This window comes from Thalassophryne amazonica, chromosome 2, assembly GCF_902500255.1.
Source record: "Thalassophryne amazonica chromosome 2, fThaAma1.1, whole genome shotgun sequence".
NCBI classification, from domain to species: Eukaryota; Metazoa; Chordata; class Actinopteri; order Batrachoidiformes; family Batrachoididae; genus Thalassophryne; species Thalassophryne amazonica.
In genome coordinates this window covers 144,819,399-144,837,569 of record NC_047104.1, presented here as the reverse complement: position 1 = coordinate 144,837,569, position 18,171 = coordinate 144,819,399, and the positions used below count along the sequence as shown (strand labels likewise).

Genomic DNA, 18,171 nt, shown 5'->3' with positions numbered 1-18,171 from the left:
ATGAACACATAAATGAGGCATTTTTAGAGAGACCTGCCACTTTAATTTAATTTAATTCAACCAGTTTGGTCCCATTGAGATCAAGATCTCTTTTGGAAGGGAGAACTGGACAATTATAACGTTTCCAATTCACCTAACTTGCTTGTCTTTAGATGTGGGAGCAAGCCGGAGCATTCAGAGGGAACCCACGCAAATACGGGGAGAACATGTAAACTCCACACAGAGAGGTCACAGGTGGGAATCGATCCCATGACCTTTTTGCTGTGAGACAACAGTGCTACCTACTATTCCACCGTGTTCCCGCCACTGACGTCACAGTGCAACTCTAGTCTGCTTGGCTGTCACCTCCGCCACTCAAAACAAAAAACAGAACAGACTGAAATAGAATGTGACTTTTTAACCTCTTAAAATAGGTCAAGCTTAGCCATCTTTGAACTTGTCCAAGCTCTGTGAATTTGAAGACTCTCACAGTAATAGGACTGGATTCATGCTGAGCACAGACGGATGCATGGATGGACGCAAAGTCTTCACAGTACCTGATGGCCATATTTGATGGCCCCAGATAAAAATGATGCAAATACAGAATATCATTCTTAAAAAAATATATTAATCTGTATGGGTAAATATTCTGAAATTATGTGTGTTCCTTGTAATCGCAAATTATATAACCAGAGGTTTGTCTGATGAGAAAATTCAGCCTTGTCTTGAATAGACATTATTACATTTTAGAGTAGATTGTGATGCCTCTCCACAAGTTTTGAAATCCACCTTTCCATTGGACAGGTAATCTTGGAGATTTACCTGTGCCATTCCATATTGAACCTGTCTGACCTTTATTCTCAAAGATAACTGTTAGTGTCATATCAATGTGTACTTTAAACTGTATCAGTACACAACTAATCTGTACCTCCGTGCTGACCCCATCAGAATGTCTTGTTTTTTAATACTCCCACTCCTTGTAGTTTCTCTGATGCAAATAACTCAAATAAAAGGTGCTCTGATAGTTCAGTAGTTTGTTTTAGTCCAAGTAGACCCCATAAGAAAAAATATTATGTAGCCCACAGTTTTTAATTAAAATGGATCAAAATAAGTGAAATTGAAGTCAACTGGATTAGTGACAACTGCATAAAATATCAGCTGAATATGCATAACAGTTGAGAACATATATCACAAAACATACCCCCCTGAGGTCTCCTTGGACCCCAGGTTAGTGGTGTAGAGATAGACAGTGCAGCACATGCCATCGCATTGAGGCACGTGCTGCATTCAGGTGCCCGAGAATTTGTCTGTACTAATTTATATCATCACAGTGAATTGCACTTTTACACACGATGTGTGCACGTCACATCATGCACGTTACACAGCTGATTCATTACCTTATAGCCTTGAAGCAAACCTATCTCTGTCATGGTTTCCCAATTGGTGAAATAGTTCAGAGAAATATATTCCAAAATGGTGTATTTTTAATGAATAATAGGCTACATTTACAATAAAGAATGCTCAGTTAAAAGAATAGTGTAATGTCTGTTGGGATATTTCCTAAGAGGCTGTGCAGTGATGACTGCTGGGTAAACTTTATACTGCCTCCATGTCAATCTATGACATAGCTAGATTTATGAAAACTAGTGACACCAAAGACCTAGCAGAAAAAAATGTCTTCCTACAGATATAATCCAACAGTAATAAAAGAAAGGACAGAAAAGAAAGAAGAGAGGAGAGTAGGGATGGGTATTGATAAGATTTTATCTATCGATACCATTATTGATTCCGCTTATCGATCCAATTCCTTATCGATACCTCTTGTGAATTTTTTTGTGTACTAAAAGTAGGCTTTGCAGGTTTTCTATGTCAAAGGGTCAAAGAGCTTTTTCTTATCATGCACCCGCTCAGTCTTCCTGCGACCATGAGGCAGTCAGAGTCCGTGGACATTTTTAAGTCAAGACTTAAAGCCTATTTTTGTTTCTCTTACTTATGAATAGTTTTTATTTTTTATCTGTTTTATTCTTTTACTTCTGTTTTTAATTATGTATTTGATTTTTATTTATTTATTTAATTAATTTTTTTATGTTGAACTGTTGTATGTGAGGCACCTTGAGACGGCTTTTGTTGTGATTTGGTGCTTTATAAGCTGATTCAATTGAAATTGAATTGAACAACAATTGAACAACATTTTGTTGAGTCGTAAAGTAAATAAATATGAAACTGGTCACTGGATCCTTTAACTTTGGACATAATAAACTCTACATGGTGGATCCTTGATCTCTGGACATAAATAGAAATAAACAAAATCTGTAGTTATTGTCAAAAGCATTTCCTTTCAGACATTCTTGGCATGAATGTCTTTCCATACATCTGAGCTGAGCTCTTACAGCTGACTGTCAGGATGAAATTCATAAAGAATGCAGGATGTCTCATTTTGGGAAGAAAAAAAAAAGTTTGTCGATTGTAGTTTCTTGTCTGTATTACAATGTTTGTAAGAGGTGTCATTTTATTCAAAGCGGCAATTCATTTTGAAGTTATTAATTCAGACTGAACTCTGTCTCGGCAGAGAGCCGCGCAACGTTTGGTGCTGTGGCAACGGAATGGAAGACAATTCTCGTTTCTTGACTGCAACAAGACAAGAGTCCCAGTTAGTGACTTTAATCCACACAAAAGTCACTCACGGTTCATATTTTAATGGCTTTGAGAGGGTTTAAGAAGCGGACTTGCCGTTTCTAAAGAGCAGCGAATCAAAGAACCATGAGCCAGTGGATCGAAGCATTGTTTCATTGGTTCACACTTCAAAGTGGTATTGCACTGCAGAAATGGTTGATTACAGAGCCGCTGCAGGGTCTGTAATCAATGAAGAGGAATGATCATTTTCCTGACAAACACCCTCAAAAACAACGGCTGTTCTGAAGGACCGATAAGGGAGTCGTTAAGCAAAAAGACTATTGATATCGGTGGATCGAATCATTTCTTAACGATACTTGAAAAGAACCAGTTCTTGATACACAACCCTAGAGGAGAGCAAAGCTGGCTAAATTACATGGTTTTGGATTTTCCAGTAGAGCCAGCAGCCCACAGGTTAGTAGTTCCGGCTGCTCTTCTTATTTCTGATTTTGCTGGTGACAGTCGCGTCAGCTGAGAGATCGTTTTACAAGTTATAAATGATCAAGAAATACCTGAGGAGCTCCATGAGGCGGGAGCGGCTAAGCTATCCTCTCCACTGGAAACTCAACAGCCCAGGAGTTGTACACCAGTTTCAAGAGAGGTCTGTGTTTTTCACGTTACGCGGTTGCTGTTTGGTCAGAAGATTTTTAAATAAAGTGTCAAAAAATCTCTCTTCTGTCTTGTCATGCTGTAGGCTTCATTTTATTATCATCTCTTCTAGCCTTAAGGTTTATCATGTCAGGGTCCACTCTTGACTTTGCAAGAAAAATTATTTTGTAGTCATTTCAGCACCACCATGAATTAGACAGCTCCTCCCCTGCTGTCTGATGTGATGATATAGGTATATATAGGAGACTGTAGTCTCATTTGGGGGCAGGCACTAAAGGGGAAAATATGACACATGTGACGTAATTTCTCTACTTCTGGGGTACCAACCACGGCATTTTCAATGGCTTTTTGGTCAAATTACATGCAAAGTGAAAATTTGAAGAAAAAGTGATGATGCGGTGGGAAAGTGGACATGTGTTTTGTTTATGATCCAGAGCTCAAACCTGTCGAGGCGGTTTTACAGGTGAGAGAATGTAGCCACTCTGGTTTGCTGTGTAGGCTAACACTTACCGACACAGCGTCTCCCACTCGCTTCATGTTTTCTCCTCCACTGGGAACCGGAAAAAAAACTTTTTGCAATTGCTTTGGTGATTGCAGTGGAAAACAAAACAGTACACAGATCATCCATGTGAAGTTATGCTGTGTACATATTAAATGGAGTTCCCCCGTAAGTGGTCAAATCCTGTGATATCACGGAGGGTTCAAATGAGACTGCGGTCTCCTATTGGCTGCAGACTGTTGTGTGGTGGCCAAGTGGTTAAGGGGTGGTGGCCAAGTGGTTAATTCACTTGGTTTCAGTGCGGAAGGGTCCCGGTTCGAATCCCACCCCTACCATATTTCTCCATGTAATGTGGAGTTGCGTCAGGAAGGGCATCTGGTGTAAAATTTGTGCCAATTCAACATGCAGATCCACCTTGGATTTGCTGTGGCGACCCCGAGTACAAAACAAGGGAGCAGCTGAAGGGACTTACTTTACTGTTTGTGTACATGCGATTCAGAGCTGGGGTGTTAAATGTAGATTCTTGACATCCTAAAAATTTCTAACCCAATAGCCCAAGTCATTTATTTGATTGTAAAATCCAACACACTGTTGGTAAAATTGATCTTGACCTCACAGTGTGGGTGGGCACATGCATGGGGGTGATTCCGCGTGTACGCCTAATAACTAATAACGTGTGTGGAGCCCATCAGTATATCTTGCACTGGGGCCCATGCTGAGGTTGCTACGCCACTGCTCCAGGTGTGCTGGTTCTGGTTAAATGTGCAGTTGTCATGTACAAATTAGGACTGGGCGATAATGTTGGAAGACATTACAATATGTAGATTTTATTTCAGTTGTTATTGACAATTTATTAGTTGTCATAATTTCAGATTATAAATCACACCTTTTAAAAATGGCTCTTGGAGAGGAAAAAAAAAACTAAACATAGATGTTCCACTGGAGTATAGGTCACACCTTTTCTGTGTTTTCAGATCTTTAATTTGAGATTTTTGTGCATTGTTGTAATTAGGGATGTCCCGATCAGGTTTTTTTGCCCTGATCCGATTCCGAGTCATCTGATTTTGAGTACCTGCCGATACTTTAAAAAACTGAATGAACAATGAACAAATGCTAAATGTATAATATTTTCATTTTAATCACTTTATTTTATTATTTATCTCCTTGAGGTAGCTTGAACGATCAAATAATCTACCAGATTTAAAAAATGTACAAATTTCCATGTTATTTTATTTGTCTAAAAATAAATGTCCAAGGTTCCTTATGTTAAACAAGAAATGATCTGATCTGAAATAACAGGTGGTTGTAATTTACAGATGAAAGGTTTCTAAAGAACCATCTGTTGATTTAGCTAATTTAATTACGTGTTCTAAACTTTTTTTAAACACTAATCAGAAATTTTGAGGTAACAAACAACAACAAAAAACATTTCCAAGGATTTTTTTCTTCAGAAAACTGCTCTATAAATGAGCAGTCCGTGACACATTTCTGTTTTGTACAGATCAGTGGTTTCTGCCACTAGTCTTACGTGTTTTGGCCCGACTCAGCGTTCCTATTGGACAGCGCAAAGCCACATCACAGCTCAGAGCGTCAAAAGTTGGATTGGGTTGAAACTTATGTTTTTTTCTTTTGTTCAATTAAAAAAAATGATTGGGTTGAACTTTGACCGCGTCAGCCTGCCAACAAGCGGCAATGCGTGCTCCCATCATAAGCGTCGCTTTAGCTCAGCTTTTGACGTGATGCTTCTGACGCCTCTAAAAAGCAACACGCCTCTTTGAAAATAATGCTTTTTAGACCAATTCTTGACGCCTCTGATGCTTCCGACGAGTGAAAGGCCCATTCATCTGCAATAATGAGCTTGAAATAGCGCTGATCAAAATAATAAGGATAAAATCTATATCGGATTCCTGATCGGGATGCAATGTCCAATTTCGATCAAGTCTGAAACCACTTGATCGGGCTCGATTTCCGATCACGTGATCGGATCGGACATCCCTAGTTGTAATATACTTTTTATCATTGGTATTTATTGCAGTATTTTTTCAACATAAATGTAACTCCAGACTGGTCCACATGCACACCGGGTTTTATTTTATTTTTAAACAATGATTTTTCACCTCATGCCTGGTTCACACACAAGATAATTATGCTGATATCTGACCTGATGTTCCACTTTTGACAATCTTAAGGAAGCCTCGATTATCATTATGGCTCTAAAGATAACCTTATCAGATATTCCTGCTGCGTGTGGTGTGTTAAGGGTGCACTAGTCTGCTCGGACGAACAGTGGGACTGCTCAGACCTCAAATTATGAATATTCAACATGTTGGATTGTCTTGACCCGATATCCCAGTGTGTGGGGTGTGCCACGAGCACAAACTGTTGAATGTGACGTGTAGCCAATCACAAAGCGAGGTGATGGAAGCACATAGGAAAATCCAAAATTGTTTACTTCAAAGTCAAGTTTGAGCTTGAGTGGTTTTGCGAGATTTCCCGTTTGATCGGGGAGTGTTTGTGAGTGAAATGTGTTGGTGTGTGGTGTGTTGTCTTGACAATGTGGCTGCACACTACACAGTGTGTGACCAAAACTGTAATATCTGTGTTTTTTTTTAATCGCCACGTGTGGGGTCTTTCAGGTACTTAAAATCTACTGAGAGTTTTAAAATCTTGCCATGTCAACCAGACATTAGTTCCCTAAATAAATCCAATCTGTACAAACACTCTGTGGGAAAAAAAAAAAAAAATCTCCATTCACATGAAAAGCAACAGGTGGCTGAGGCGCATAAGGAGTGGACCAAGACCACGTTGTCCTAAATCCTAACCTTAACCCTTCACATATCAGAGCCTCTGCAAATGAACAAACAAACAAAAAACTCTGACTTGTGTGAGCCCTCTTGGCTGTGTGTGTGTGTGTGGGTGTGTGTGTGTGTGGGTTGGGGGGGGGGGGGGGGGCTGATGCCAGATGATGATGTGGGTCTAGCCCAACTTGCAAACAAAATGGATTTAACTTGTGCAATGCACTTGGGTGTGATCTAGAGCATGACACGGGAGTGGATTTTCACTCCTGTCCCAATCCTGGACTGGAGTAAAAAAATAAATCCCATCCCGCTCCCACTCAAAATCAGTCCCGCTCCCATCCCACTCCTGTATGTCTCGCGCCGCAATGACCAATCAGGGACTGAATATGTAGTGACGTGGAGATGTCTGGAGTTTGACTGAAGATGTGAACATGTCCTGTATCTGGTAGCAGCCTGTGAGCAGGACTTATGTCTCTTTTGTCCTTTATTTCACAATTATGACAGAGTTTTTGGGGCGAGCAGCAGCACCACAGCAAGCAGCGGAGTTTCTTTCTCTTTTTATTTTACGTGCGCGTGCGAGCGAATCGTCTGTGGAGAATATTTTATTAATTAACTACACAGATGTATAATAAAACAAATGGTAACTGGTTTCTAAGCACAATTATGACAGAGTTTTTTGGTGGAAGAGCGAGCAGCAGCAAGCAGCGGAGTTTATTATTTATTTATTTATTTTTATTGTTTACATGTGCGCGTGAACGGGACAGTTGGTCCTCAAGTTGGGTCCTGCAGAGGCGGAAGGACCGCTGAAAGCAGCCGTCATCCAGACTCAGCTCCTGGAGCAAATAATGATACTCTCTGTATTGGGAGCTTTCCACAACAACTCGCTACGTGTGATCAAGGTCCGTCATGTTAACTTGACTGACAACTGGAGCCGGCGAGTGTAATGGAAGCTCCTCCTATTTGATGATGCACCGGGGGCGAATTTTCGCAGCAAAAGCAGAGCGACACACTGGGCGAAGGAGGCGTGTCCGTCGCCACGCGACCCCTGCGAATTTGTTGCGTCTGATCGCGCCCGGTGTGAATGTGTTTTGGTTGTTTTAAATAGATGAAAATCATCATCTATTTTTGGCATTCCCGCACCTGCCCGCTCCCGTTCATTTTTATTCCCGTCCCATCCCAATCACGGGATTCCCGCAGGAATCACGTGACGCACGGGAATTCTCGAAAAATGTCATCTTCTAGTGTGATCCAAACTGCATAGAGTGAGTTCAACCAAAATGAACAATGCCATTGCTGCCTATTTTACTGTGGGGGGAAAAAAGCTTTTATATGATAAAACCTCTTTTCGGCATCACAGTGCTTCGTGGAAATAACTGTCAGGGTGTGTCTGAGTGTGTTCCACACCATGTCGTCCTCGGCGGAATCACCCCTCCTGTTATGTTTATTTGTCAGGAACAGCAATGGTGTTCCCGGGTCAGATGGACCCAGTGCATGTTTAATTATCCAAACGATGTCTGAAGCCAAAAAAATCCTAACAACCAGTGTGAATATTTCATTACTAACTCCATTACTAACTATTCTATCAGTATTGAGTGCAGTGGTGTTCCTTACCTCTAACAGGTAATGGTTCAATTAGGATAATTCACTCGTTTTTCATAAAAAAAAAAATAAAAAAGATGTTCAAACTTTTTTAATGTTTCACCACTTAATTACTTTTGAAAGACCAACATATAAAACACAATAGTTTTACATAACATTGAAACCTAACATTTAAATTTTGTTTTACATACATGCACAGTTTGTGAACCAGAAAATAACAAAATCGCAATACAACAATCAAGCAGTCGCAATATGAACGTGTGTGTGTGTGTTTGTGTTTGTGTACATCTACACAGCACACGAGTGACATGTCATCACACTGTGCTTTGGGCAAATGAATTTTCCACATTTTGCACAGGTCATGGTTGTCTTGAGATCGTCAGATGGCCTGCAGACCTGCACCTCTTTCTCTTCCTTTTACCAACTAAAATGTTTAATCAGTATTTCTTAATATTACTGAGTGTCCTGGTGTTCCTCCTACAATTCTGCATTAAGTGAAATTGAGGTGCTATATATAAAATATATTTACCATATTTAATATATGCAAAGTAAGAATAAGTTGCACCAGAGTATAAATCGAGTATAAACCCATTAAATAAATGATCCTTGAAAAGGAAAAACCCACATACGAGGGCTGTCCGTAAAGTATAGGTCCTTATTATTTTTTTCTAAAACTATATGGATTTCATTCATATGTTTTTACGTCAGACATGCTTGAACCCTCGTGCGCATGTGTGAGTTTTTCCATGCCTGTCGGTGACGTCATTCGCCTGTGAGCACTCCTTGTGGGAGGAGTCGTCCAGCCCCTCGTCGGAATTCCTTTGTCTGAGAAGTTGCTGAGAGACTGGCGCTTTGTTTGATCAAAATTTTTTCTAAACCTGTGAGACACATCGAAGTGGACATGGTTCAAAAAATTAAGCTGGTCTTCAGTGAAAATTTTAACAGCTGATGAGAGATTTTGAGGTGATTCTGTCGCTTTAAGGACTTTTCACAGTGCGAGACGTCGCGCAGCGCTCTCAGGCGGCATCATCAGCCTGTTTCAAGCTTAAAACCTCCACATTTCAGGCTTTATTGATCCAGGACGTCGTGAGAGAACAGAGAAGTTTCAGAAGAAGTCGGTTTCAGCATTTTATCCGGATATTCCACTGTTAAAGGAGATTTTTTTAATGAAAGACGTGCAGGCGGATTGCAGCGTCGGCTCGCAGCCGCCGCGACGCTCCGCCACAGGAAAAACACCTCTGTTGGAAGCCTTGAGGACAAGTTGGAACATCTCCAGCTGATAAACAATTTCTCATATACTCACTCCACTGAAAGCCATCAAAAGCCGCCTGGATTTTACAAATGGTTATCAACACGGAGGTGTTTTTCCTGTGCCGCCGCGTCAGCTGCGTCCCGACGCGCGGACCCGTCCGCACGTCTTTCATTAAAAAAATCTCCTTTAACAGTGGAATATCCGGATAAAATGCTGAAACCGACTTCTTCTGAAACTTCTCTGTTCTCCCACGACGTCCTGGATCAATAGAGCCTGAAATGTGGAGGTTTTAAGCTTGAAACAGGCTGATGACGCTGCCTGAGAGCGCAACGCGACGTCTCGCACCGTGAAAAGTCCTTAAAGCGACAGAATCACCTCAAAATCTCTCATCAGCTGTTAAAATTTTCACTGAAAACCAGCTTAATTTTTCGAACCATGTCCACTTCGATGTGTCTCACAGGTTTAGAAAAAATTTTGATCAAACAAAGCGCCAGTCTCTCAGCAACTTCTCAGACAAAGGAATTCCGACAAGGGGCTGGACGACTCCTCCCACAAGGAGTGCTCACAGGCGAATGACGTCACCGACAGGCATGGAAAAACTCACGCATGCGCACGAGGGTGCAAGCATGTCTGACGTAAAAACATATGAATGAAATCCATATAGTTTTTGAAAAAAATAAAAAGGACCTATACTTTACGGACAGCCCTCGTACAATAAATTGTACTGGCATATAAGTCGCACGTTTTTTCTAGGTTATCAGCTATTTAACTTTGGATTTTTGTGCATTTTGCAGTATACGTTTTATTATTGGTATTCTGGGGAGATGATTGTCAAGTGGTTAAAGGGGTGGGCTTGTGACTAGTTCAGATTCATTCCTACCAGAACAGAAAGTCACTATTCGTTAAGTTGCTCCTGGTGTGTACTGATCTCATCTGCAAGAGACATTATGGAAGAGTTTCACAGACCAAGATTTCAAACTTATTCCCTCACTTGAGCCCTGAAAACACACACACACACAAAAAAACCTCTAGTACTGTTAAATGAGACAAATGCAGAAATAGAGCATCTTGCAGTTCCTGGAATGGCTGCTGGAGACTGCAAATGACTCTAAATGGTATTCACTTCTCATACAAGCCAATATTAAATAGAAATAAAATTAGATGAAATAAATGTTTTCAGCATAATACAAAAAAGTGTGTGTAGAACAGTGATTAATTTTTTTTTTTCTTCAGAGCCCTGCCAGTAGTGGCTATTAACTGTTGTGGACCTTTTCTGAGCATTTTATTTTAAATGTCTGAGATTATTTGGCTTGCTGTGCATATGGTACTAACAAACTAAGAAGTCTGTGCTCCAGTATTTCCATCAAGTGAAATTTTCTTGTTTAATTTATATTTTGTACAAACTGGAAAAATGATATGACCTTTCTACCCATTATTGTCACTGTTTTGGCAAAAAATGGATATGTTGACCTGTTATGCTATATTTGACTTTTGCGTAACTGATATTCATATATTTTGATTTTATTTAGAAGTAATTATAAGAAAACTTTGTAAATGAAATTTCTAGTACACTGTGCCCAGTTCCAGCTCCATCTTCAGCCAGTTTAGGTTTGATGACTACCCAGGTAACAGGCAGGATGGCGGCTTAGTGGTTAGCATTGTTGCCTCACAGCAAGAAGGTCATGGGATCAGTTCCCACCTGTGGCCTTTCTGTGTGGAGTTTGCATGTTCTTTCCGTGTTTTTGTGGGTTCCCTCTGGGTTACAGCTACATCCAAAGAAAAACAGGTTAGGTGGATTGAAAACTTGTGTCCGTAAGTGCGGGTGTGAATGTGTTTGTTTGTCTGTTTGTGGCCCTGTGATGATTTTCACGATATATGGAAATTGCCATTTTGCTCACTTGAGCCCTGAAAAGCCAAAGAATTCCCCATTGCTGTCCATTTTTGTATGCCGTTTTTCTGTGGTTATTAGGTTTTGGAAAAGGAATGTTCTGGGAACGTTCCCATAATGTTCTTGGAATGTTATCCAAGAACACTTCTTGACTGCCTCTACTGGTGGTTGGCTCTCACTGCGGTATTGTATCACTTCCTGTTCCGGACCACAGCGGTGTTTTGCTGTATGTGTTAGCTGTTTAATCTGCACAGTTAGATTGATCTAGTTAACTAGATAACGATTTGTTTCACATTGTAATCTTCACGTGCCTTAACTAAAGCACTCCCTCTGCTGAATCACCTCTAAATTATTTACACATTATTCACTTTGTGTGTTTTTAGGAATCCGCTAGCTTAGCGCAGCTACTAGCGCTTAGCCGATTTAGCATGGCTTCTCCTGTCTCTCCCGCACTTCTCTGCTCTGGGTGTGAAATCTTTAGTTATTCCTCGGCCTCCTTTAGCAGTAACGGTACTTGTAATAAGTGTAGATTATTCGTAGCTTTGGAGGCCAGGCTGGGCGAATTGGAGACTCGGCTCCGCACCTTGGAAAATCTGACAGCTAGCCAGGCCCCTGTAGTTGATGCAGACCAAGGTAGCTTAGCCGCCGTTAGTTCCCCTCCAGCAGATCCCAAGCAGCCGGGAAAGCAGGCCGACTGGGTGACTGTGAGGAGGACGCGTAGTTCTAAACAGAAGCCCCGTGTACACCACGAACCCGTTGAAATCTCTAACCGTTTTTCCCACTCGGCGACACACCCGCCGAGGAACAAACTCTGGTTATTGGCAACTCTGTTTTGAGAAATGTGAAGTTAGCGACACCAGCAACCATAGTCATTTGTCTTCCGGGGGCCAGAGCAGGTGACATCGAAGGAAATTTGAAACTGCTGGCTAAGGCTAAGCGTAAATTTGGTAAGATTGTAATTCACGTCGGCAGTAATGACACCCGGTTACGCCAATCGGAGGTCACTAAAATTAACATTGAATCGGTGTGTAACTTTGCAAAAACAATGTCGGACTCTGTAGTTTTCTCTGGGCCCCTCCCCAATCGGACCGGGAGTGACATGTTTAGCCGCATGTTCTCCTTGAATTGCTGGCTGTCTGAGTGGTGTCCAAAAAATGAGGTGGGCTTCATAGATAATTGGCAAAGCTTCTGGGGAAAACCTGGTCTTGTTAGGAGAGACAGCATCCATCCCACTTTGGATGGAGCAGCTCTCATCTCTAGAAATCTGGCCAGTTTTATTAAATCCTCCAAACCGTGACTACCCAGGGTTGGAACCAGGAAGCAGAGTTGTAGTCTTACACACCTCTCTGCAGCTTCTCTCCCCCTGCCATCCCCTCATTATGCCATCCCCGTAGAGACGGTGCCTGCTCCCAGACCACCAACAACCAGTAAAAATCTATTTAAGCATAAAAATTCAAAAAGAAAAAATAATATAGCACCTTCAACTGCACCACAGACTAAAACAGTTAAATGTGGTCTATTAAACATTAGGTCTCTCTCTTCTAAGTCCCTGTTAGTAAATGATATAATAATTGATCAACATATTGATTTATTCTGCCTTACAGAAACCTGGTTACAGCAGTATGAATATGTTAGTTTAAATGAGTCAACACCCCCGAGTCACACTAACTGCCAGAATGCTCGTAGCACGGGCCGAGGCGGAGGATTAGCAGCAACCTTGCACTCCAGCTTATTAATTAATCAAAAACCCAGACAGAGCTTTAATTCATTTGAAAGCTTGACTCTTAGTCTTGTCCATCCAAATTGGAAGTCCCAAAAACCAGTTTTATTTGTTATTATCTATCGTCCACCTGGTCGTTACTGTGAGTTTCTCTGTGAATTTTCAGACCTTTTGTCTGACTTGACTTAGTGCTTAGCTCAGATAAGTAATTATAGTGGGTGATTTTAACATCCACACACATGCTGAGAATGACAGTCTCAACACTGCATTTATTCTATTGTTAGACTCGATTGGCTTTGCTCAAAATGTAAATGAGTCCACCCACCACTTTAATCATACCTTAGATCTTGTTCTGATTTATGGTATGGAAATTGAAGATTTAACAGTATTCCCTGAAAACCCCCTTCTGTCTGATCATTTCTTAATAACATTTACATTTACTCTAATGGACTACCCAGCAGTGGGGAATAAGTTTCATTACACTAGAAGTCTTTCAGAAAGCGCTGTAACTAGGTTTAAGGATATGATTCCTTCTTTATGTTCTCCAATGCCATATACCAACACAGGGCAGAGTAGCTACCTGCCGTTCCTCTCCAGTCATATACAGTGCATTCAGAAAGTCTTCACAGCGCTTCACTTTTCCCACTTTTCACATTTCCCATTCCCAGCATTTTGTTATGTTACAGACTAATTCCAAAATGGAGGAAATTAATTTTTTCCCCTCAAAATTCAACACACAATACCCCATAATGACAATTAGAAAAACTTTTTTTTTTTTAGATTTTTGTAAATTTGTAATGTGGAGTTGCGTCAGGAAGGGCATCCGGCGTAAAACTTGTGCCAATTCAACATGCAGATCCACCTTGGATTTGCTGTGGCGACCCCAAGTGTAAACAAGGGAGCAGCCGAAGGGACTTACTATTAAAAGTAAAAAATGAAGAAATCACATGTACATAAGTATTCACAGCCTTTGCCATGAAGCTCAAAATTAAGCTCGGGTGCATCGTGTTTCCACTGTTCATTCTTGCGACATTACTACAGCTTAATTGGAGTCCTCCTGGGGTCAATTCAGTTGATTGGACATGATTTGGAAAGACACACACACCTGTCTACATATAAGGTCCCTCAGTTGACAGTGCATGTCAGAGCACAAACCAAGCATGAAGACAAAGGAATTGTCTGTAGACATCCAAGACAGGATTGTCTCGAGGCACGTATCCGGGGAAGCTTACAGAAATATTTCTGCTGCTTTGAAATTCCCACTGAGCACAGGGGCCTCCATCATCTATATATGGAAGGAGTTTGGCTCTGCCAGGGCTCTTCCTAGGGCTGGCTGCCCATCTAAACTGAGCCATTGGGTGAGAAGGTCCTTAGTCAGGGAGGTGACCAAGAACCCGAATGTCACTCTGTCACAGCTCCAGAATTCTTCTGTGGAGAGAGGAAAACCTTCCAGAAGGACAACCATCTTTACAGCAATCCACCAATCAGGCCTGTGTTGTAGAGTGGCCAGACGGAAGCCACTCCTTAGTAAAAGGAACATGGCAGCCCACCTGGAGTTTGCCAAAAGGCACCTTGAGAAACAACATTCTCTGGTCTGATGACACAAAGATTGAACTCTTTGGTGAGAATGTCAGGCATCATGTTTGGAGGAAATGAGGCACAGCTCATATGCCATCCCTACAATGAAGCACAGTGGTGGCAGCATCATGCTGTGGGGATGTTTTGCAGTGGCAGGAACTGGGAGACTAACATTAACATGGTGATTTTGTGTCTTGTGTCCTTGAACGATATGTTACAAAATAACAAGCAACATGTCCTTTACACCTCTGACACACTCCAGCATGAATTGCATGAATGCCATACGAATTGACCTTCGAACGACATTCGTACAATTCGTGCTGCATTAGAACTGCATTGTGGATACATGAACATTTCCAAGACACTGAATGTCTTGAACTTTCTTTACATCAGTTATGAAGAAATACAAACAGTATGGCACTCTATGGTAATTCTGTGTGGAGTAGGCAGTTCTGAAAAACTAAGTGACTGTGCAAGAAGGAGAAGAGTGAGGAAAGCCACCAAGACACCCAGACAACCCAGAAGAAGTTACAACCTTCTGTGGCTGTGACTGGAGAACTTGTGGATAGTGCATGTTTTGCATTTTGTATCTCCAGTTATACAGCTTCATGATGAAGTGGTACAGACGAGGGTTTTCTTTCACCAAAACATTAAATCTAGGATTGCATCTCAGATGTACCTGCTGGCAAATTGTAGCTGAACTTTCAGGTCTTATTTTTTTTTTAAATCCTCCTCTAATATCTTTAAGTCCTCCTTCTTTATGTTCTCTAATGCCATATACCAACACAGTGCAGAGTAGCTCCCTAAACTCTGTAAGTGAGATAGAGTATCTCGTCAATAGTTTTACATCCTCATTGAAGACAACTTTGGATGCTGTAGCTCCTCTGAAAAAGACAGCTTTAAATCAGAAGTGCCTGACTCCGTGGTATAACTCACAAACTCGCAGCTTAAGCAGATAACCCGTACGTTGGAGAGGAAATGGCGTCTCACTAATTTAGAAGATCTTCACTTAGCCTGGAAAAAGAGTCTGTTGCTCTATAAAAAAAGCCCTCCGTAAAGCTAGGACATCTTACTACTCATCACTAATTGAGGAAAATAAGAACAATCCCAGGTTTCTTTTCAGCACTGTAGCCAGGCTGACAAAGAGTCAGAGCTCTATTGAGCCAAGTATTCCTTTAACTTTAACTAGTAATGACTTAATGACTTTCTTTGCTAATAAAATTTTAACTATTAGAGAAAAAATTACTCATAACCATCCCAAAGACGTATCGTTATCTTTGGCTGCTTTCAGTGATGCCGGTATTTGGTTAGACTCTTTCTCTCCGATTGTTCTGTCTGAGTTATTTTCATTAGTTACTTCCTCCAAACCATCAACATGTCTATTAGACCCCATTCCTACCAGGCTGCTCAAGGAAGCCCTACCATTAATTAATGCTTCGATCTTAAATATGATCAATCTATCTTTATTAGTTGGCTATGTACCACAGGCTTTTAAGGTGGCAGTAATTAAACCATTACTTAAAAAGCCATCACTTGACCCAGCTATCTTAGCTAATTATAGGCCAATCTCCAACCTTCCTTTTCTCTCAAAAATTCTTGAAAGGGTAGTTAAAACAGCTAACTGATTATCTGCAGAGGATTGGTCTATTTGAAGAGTTTCAGTCAGCTTTTAGAATTAATTTATCTATTCTCAATTATTATATCATTTACCAACAGGGACTTAGAAGAGAGAGACCTAATGTTTAATAGACAATATTTAACTGTTTTAGTCTGTGGTGCAGTTGAAGGTGCTATATTATTTTTTCTTTTTGAATTTTTATGCTTAAATAGATTTTTACTGGTTATTGGTGGTCTGGGAGCAGGCACCGTCTCTACGGGATGGGGTAATGAGGGGATGGCAGGGGGAGAGAAGCTGCAGAGAGGTGTGTAAGACTACAACTCTGCTTCCTGGTCCCAACCCTGGATAGTCACGGTTTGGAGGATTTAAGAAAATTGGCCAGATTTCTAGAAATGAGAGCTGCTCCATCCAAAGTGGGATGGATGCCGTCTCTCCTAACAAGACCAGGTTTTCCCCAGAAGCTTTGCCAATTATCTATGAAGCCCACCTCATTTTTTGGACACCACTCAGACAGCCAGCAATTCAAGGAGAACATGCGGCTAAACATGTCACTCCCGGTCCGATTGGGGAGGGGCCCAGAGAAAACTACAGAGTCCGACATTGTTTTTGCAAAGTTACACACCGATTCAATGTTAATTTTAGTGACCTCCGATTGGCGTAACCGGGTGTCATTACTGCCGACGTGAATTACAATCCATGCGGCTAAACATGTCACTCCCGGTCCGATTGGGGAGGGGCCCAGAGAAAACTATAGAGTCCGACATTGTTTTTGCAAAGTTACACACCGATTCAATGTTAATTTTAGTGACCTCCGATTGGCGTAACCGGGTGTCATTACTGCCGACGTGAATTACAATCTTACCAAATTTACGCTTAGCCTTAGCCAGCAGTTTCAAATTTCCTTCAATGTCGCCTGCTCTGGCCCCCGGAAGACAATTGACTATGGTTGCTGGTGTCGCTAACTTCACATTTCTCAAAACAGAGTCGCCAATAACCAGAGTTTGATCCTCGGCGGGTGTGTCGCCGAGTGGGGAAAAACGGTTAGAAATGTGAACGGGTTGGCGGTGTACACGGGGCTTCTGTTTAGAACTACGCTTCCTCCTCACAGTCACCCAGTCAGCCTGCTTTCCCGGCTGCACGGGATCTGCCAGAGGGGAACTAACGGCGGCTAAGCTACCTTGGTCCGCACCGACTACGGGGGCCTGGCTAGCTGTAAAATTTTCCACGGTGCGGAGCCGAGTCTCCAATTCGCCCAGCCTGGCCTCCAAAGCTACGAATAAGCTACACTTATTACAAGTACCGTTACTGCTAAAGGAGGCCGAGGAATAACTAAACATTTCACACCCAGAGCAGAAAAGTGCGGGAGAGACAGGAGAAGCCGCCATGCTAAATCGGCTAAGAGCTAGTAGCTGCGCTAAGCTAGCGGATTCCTAAAAACACACAAAGTGAATAATGTGTAAATAATTTAGAGGTGATAATAGAGGTAGTTAAGGCACGTGAAGATTACACTGGGAAACAAATCGTTATCTAGATAACTAGATCAATCTAACTGCGCAGATTAAACAGCTAACAGATACAGCAAAACACCGCTGTGCTCCGGAACAGGAAGTGATACAATACCGCAGTGAGAGCCAACCCACCAGTAGAGGCCTATATATACACACACACACATATATATATATATATATATATATATATATATATATATATATATATATATATCAATCAATCAATCAATCAATCAATTTTTTATATAGCGCCAAATCACAACAAACAGTTGACCCAAGGCGCTTTATATTGTAAGGCAAGGCCATACAATAATTATGTAAAATCCCAACGGTCAAAACGACCCCCTGTGAGCAAGCACTTGGCTACAGTGGGAAGGAAAAGCTCCCTTTTAACAGGAAGAAACCTCCAGCCGAACCAGGCTCAGGGAGGGGCAGTCTTCTGCTGGGACT

General features: G+C 41.5%; 1 protein-coding gene across 1 annotated transcript in view; it reads left to right on the top strand.

Annotated features, from left to right (window-relative positions):
• Positions 1-18,171, top strand: part of mapk8ip1b (mitogen-activated protein kinase 8 interacting protein 1b) — a 167,447-nt gene that overhangs the window by 11,500 nt on the left and 137,776 nt on the right. The window lies entirely within an intron of this gene.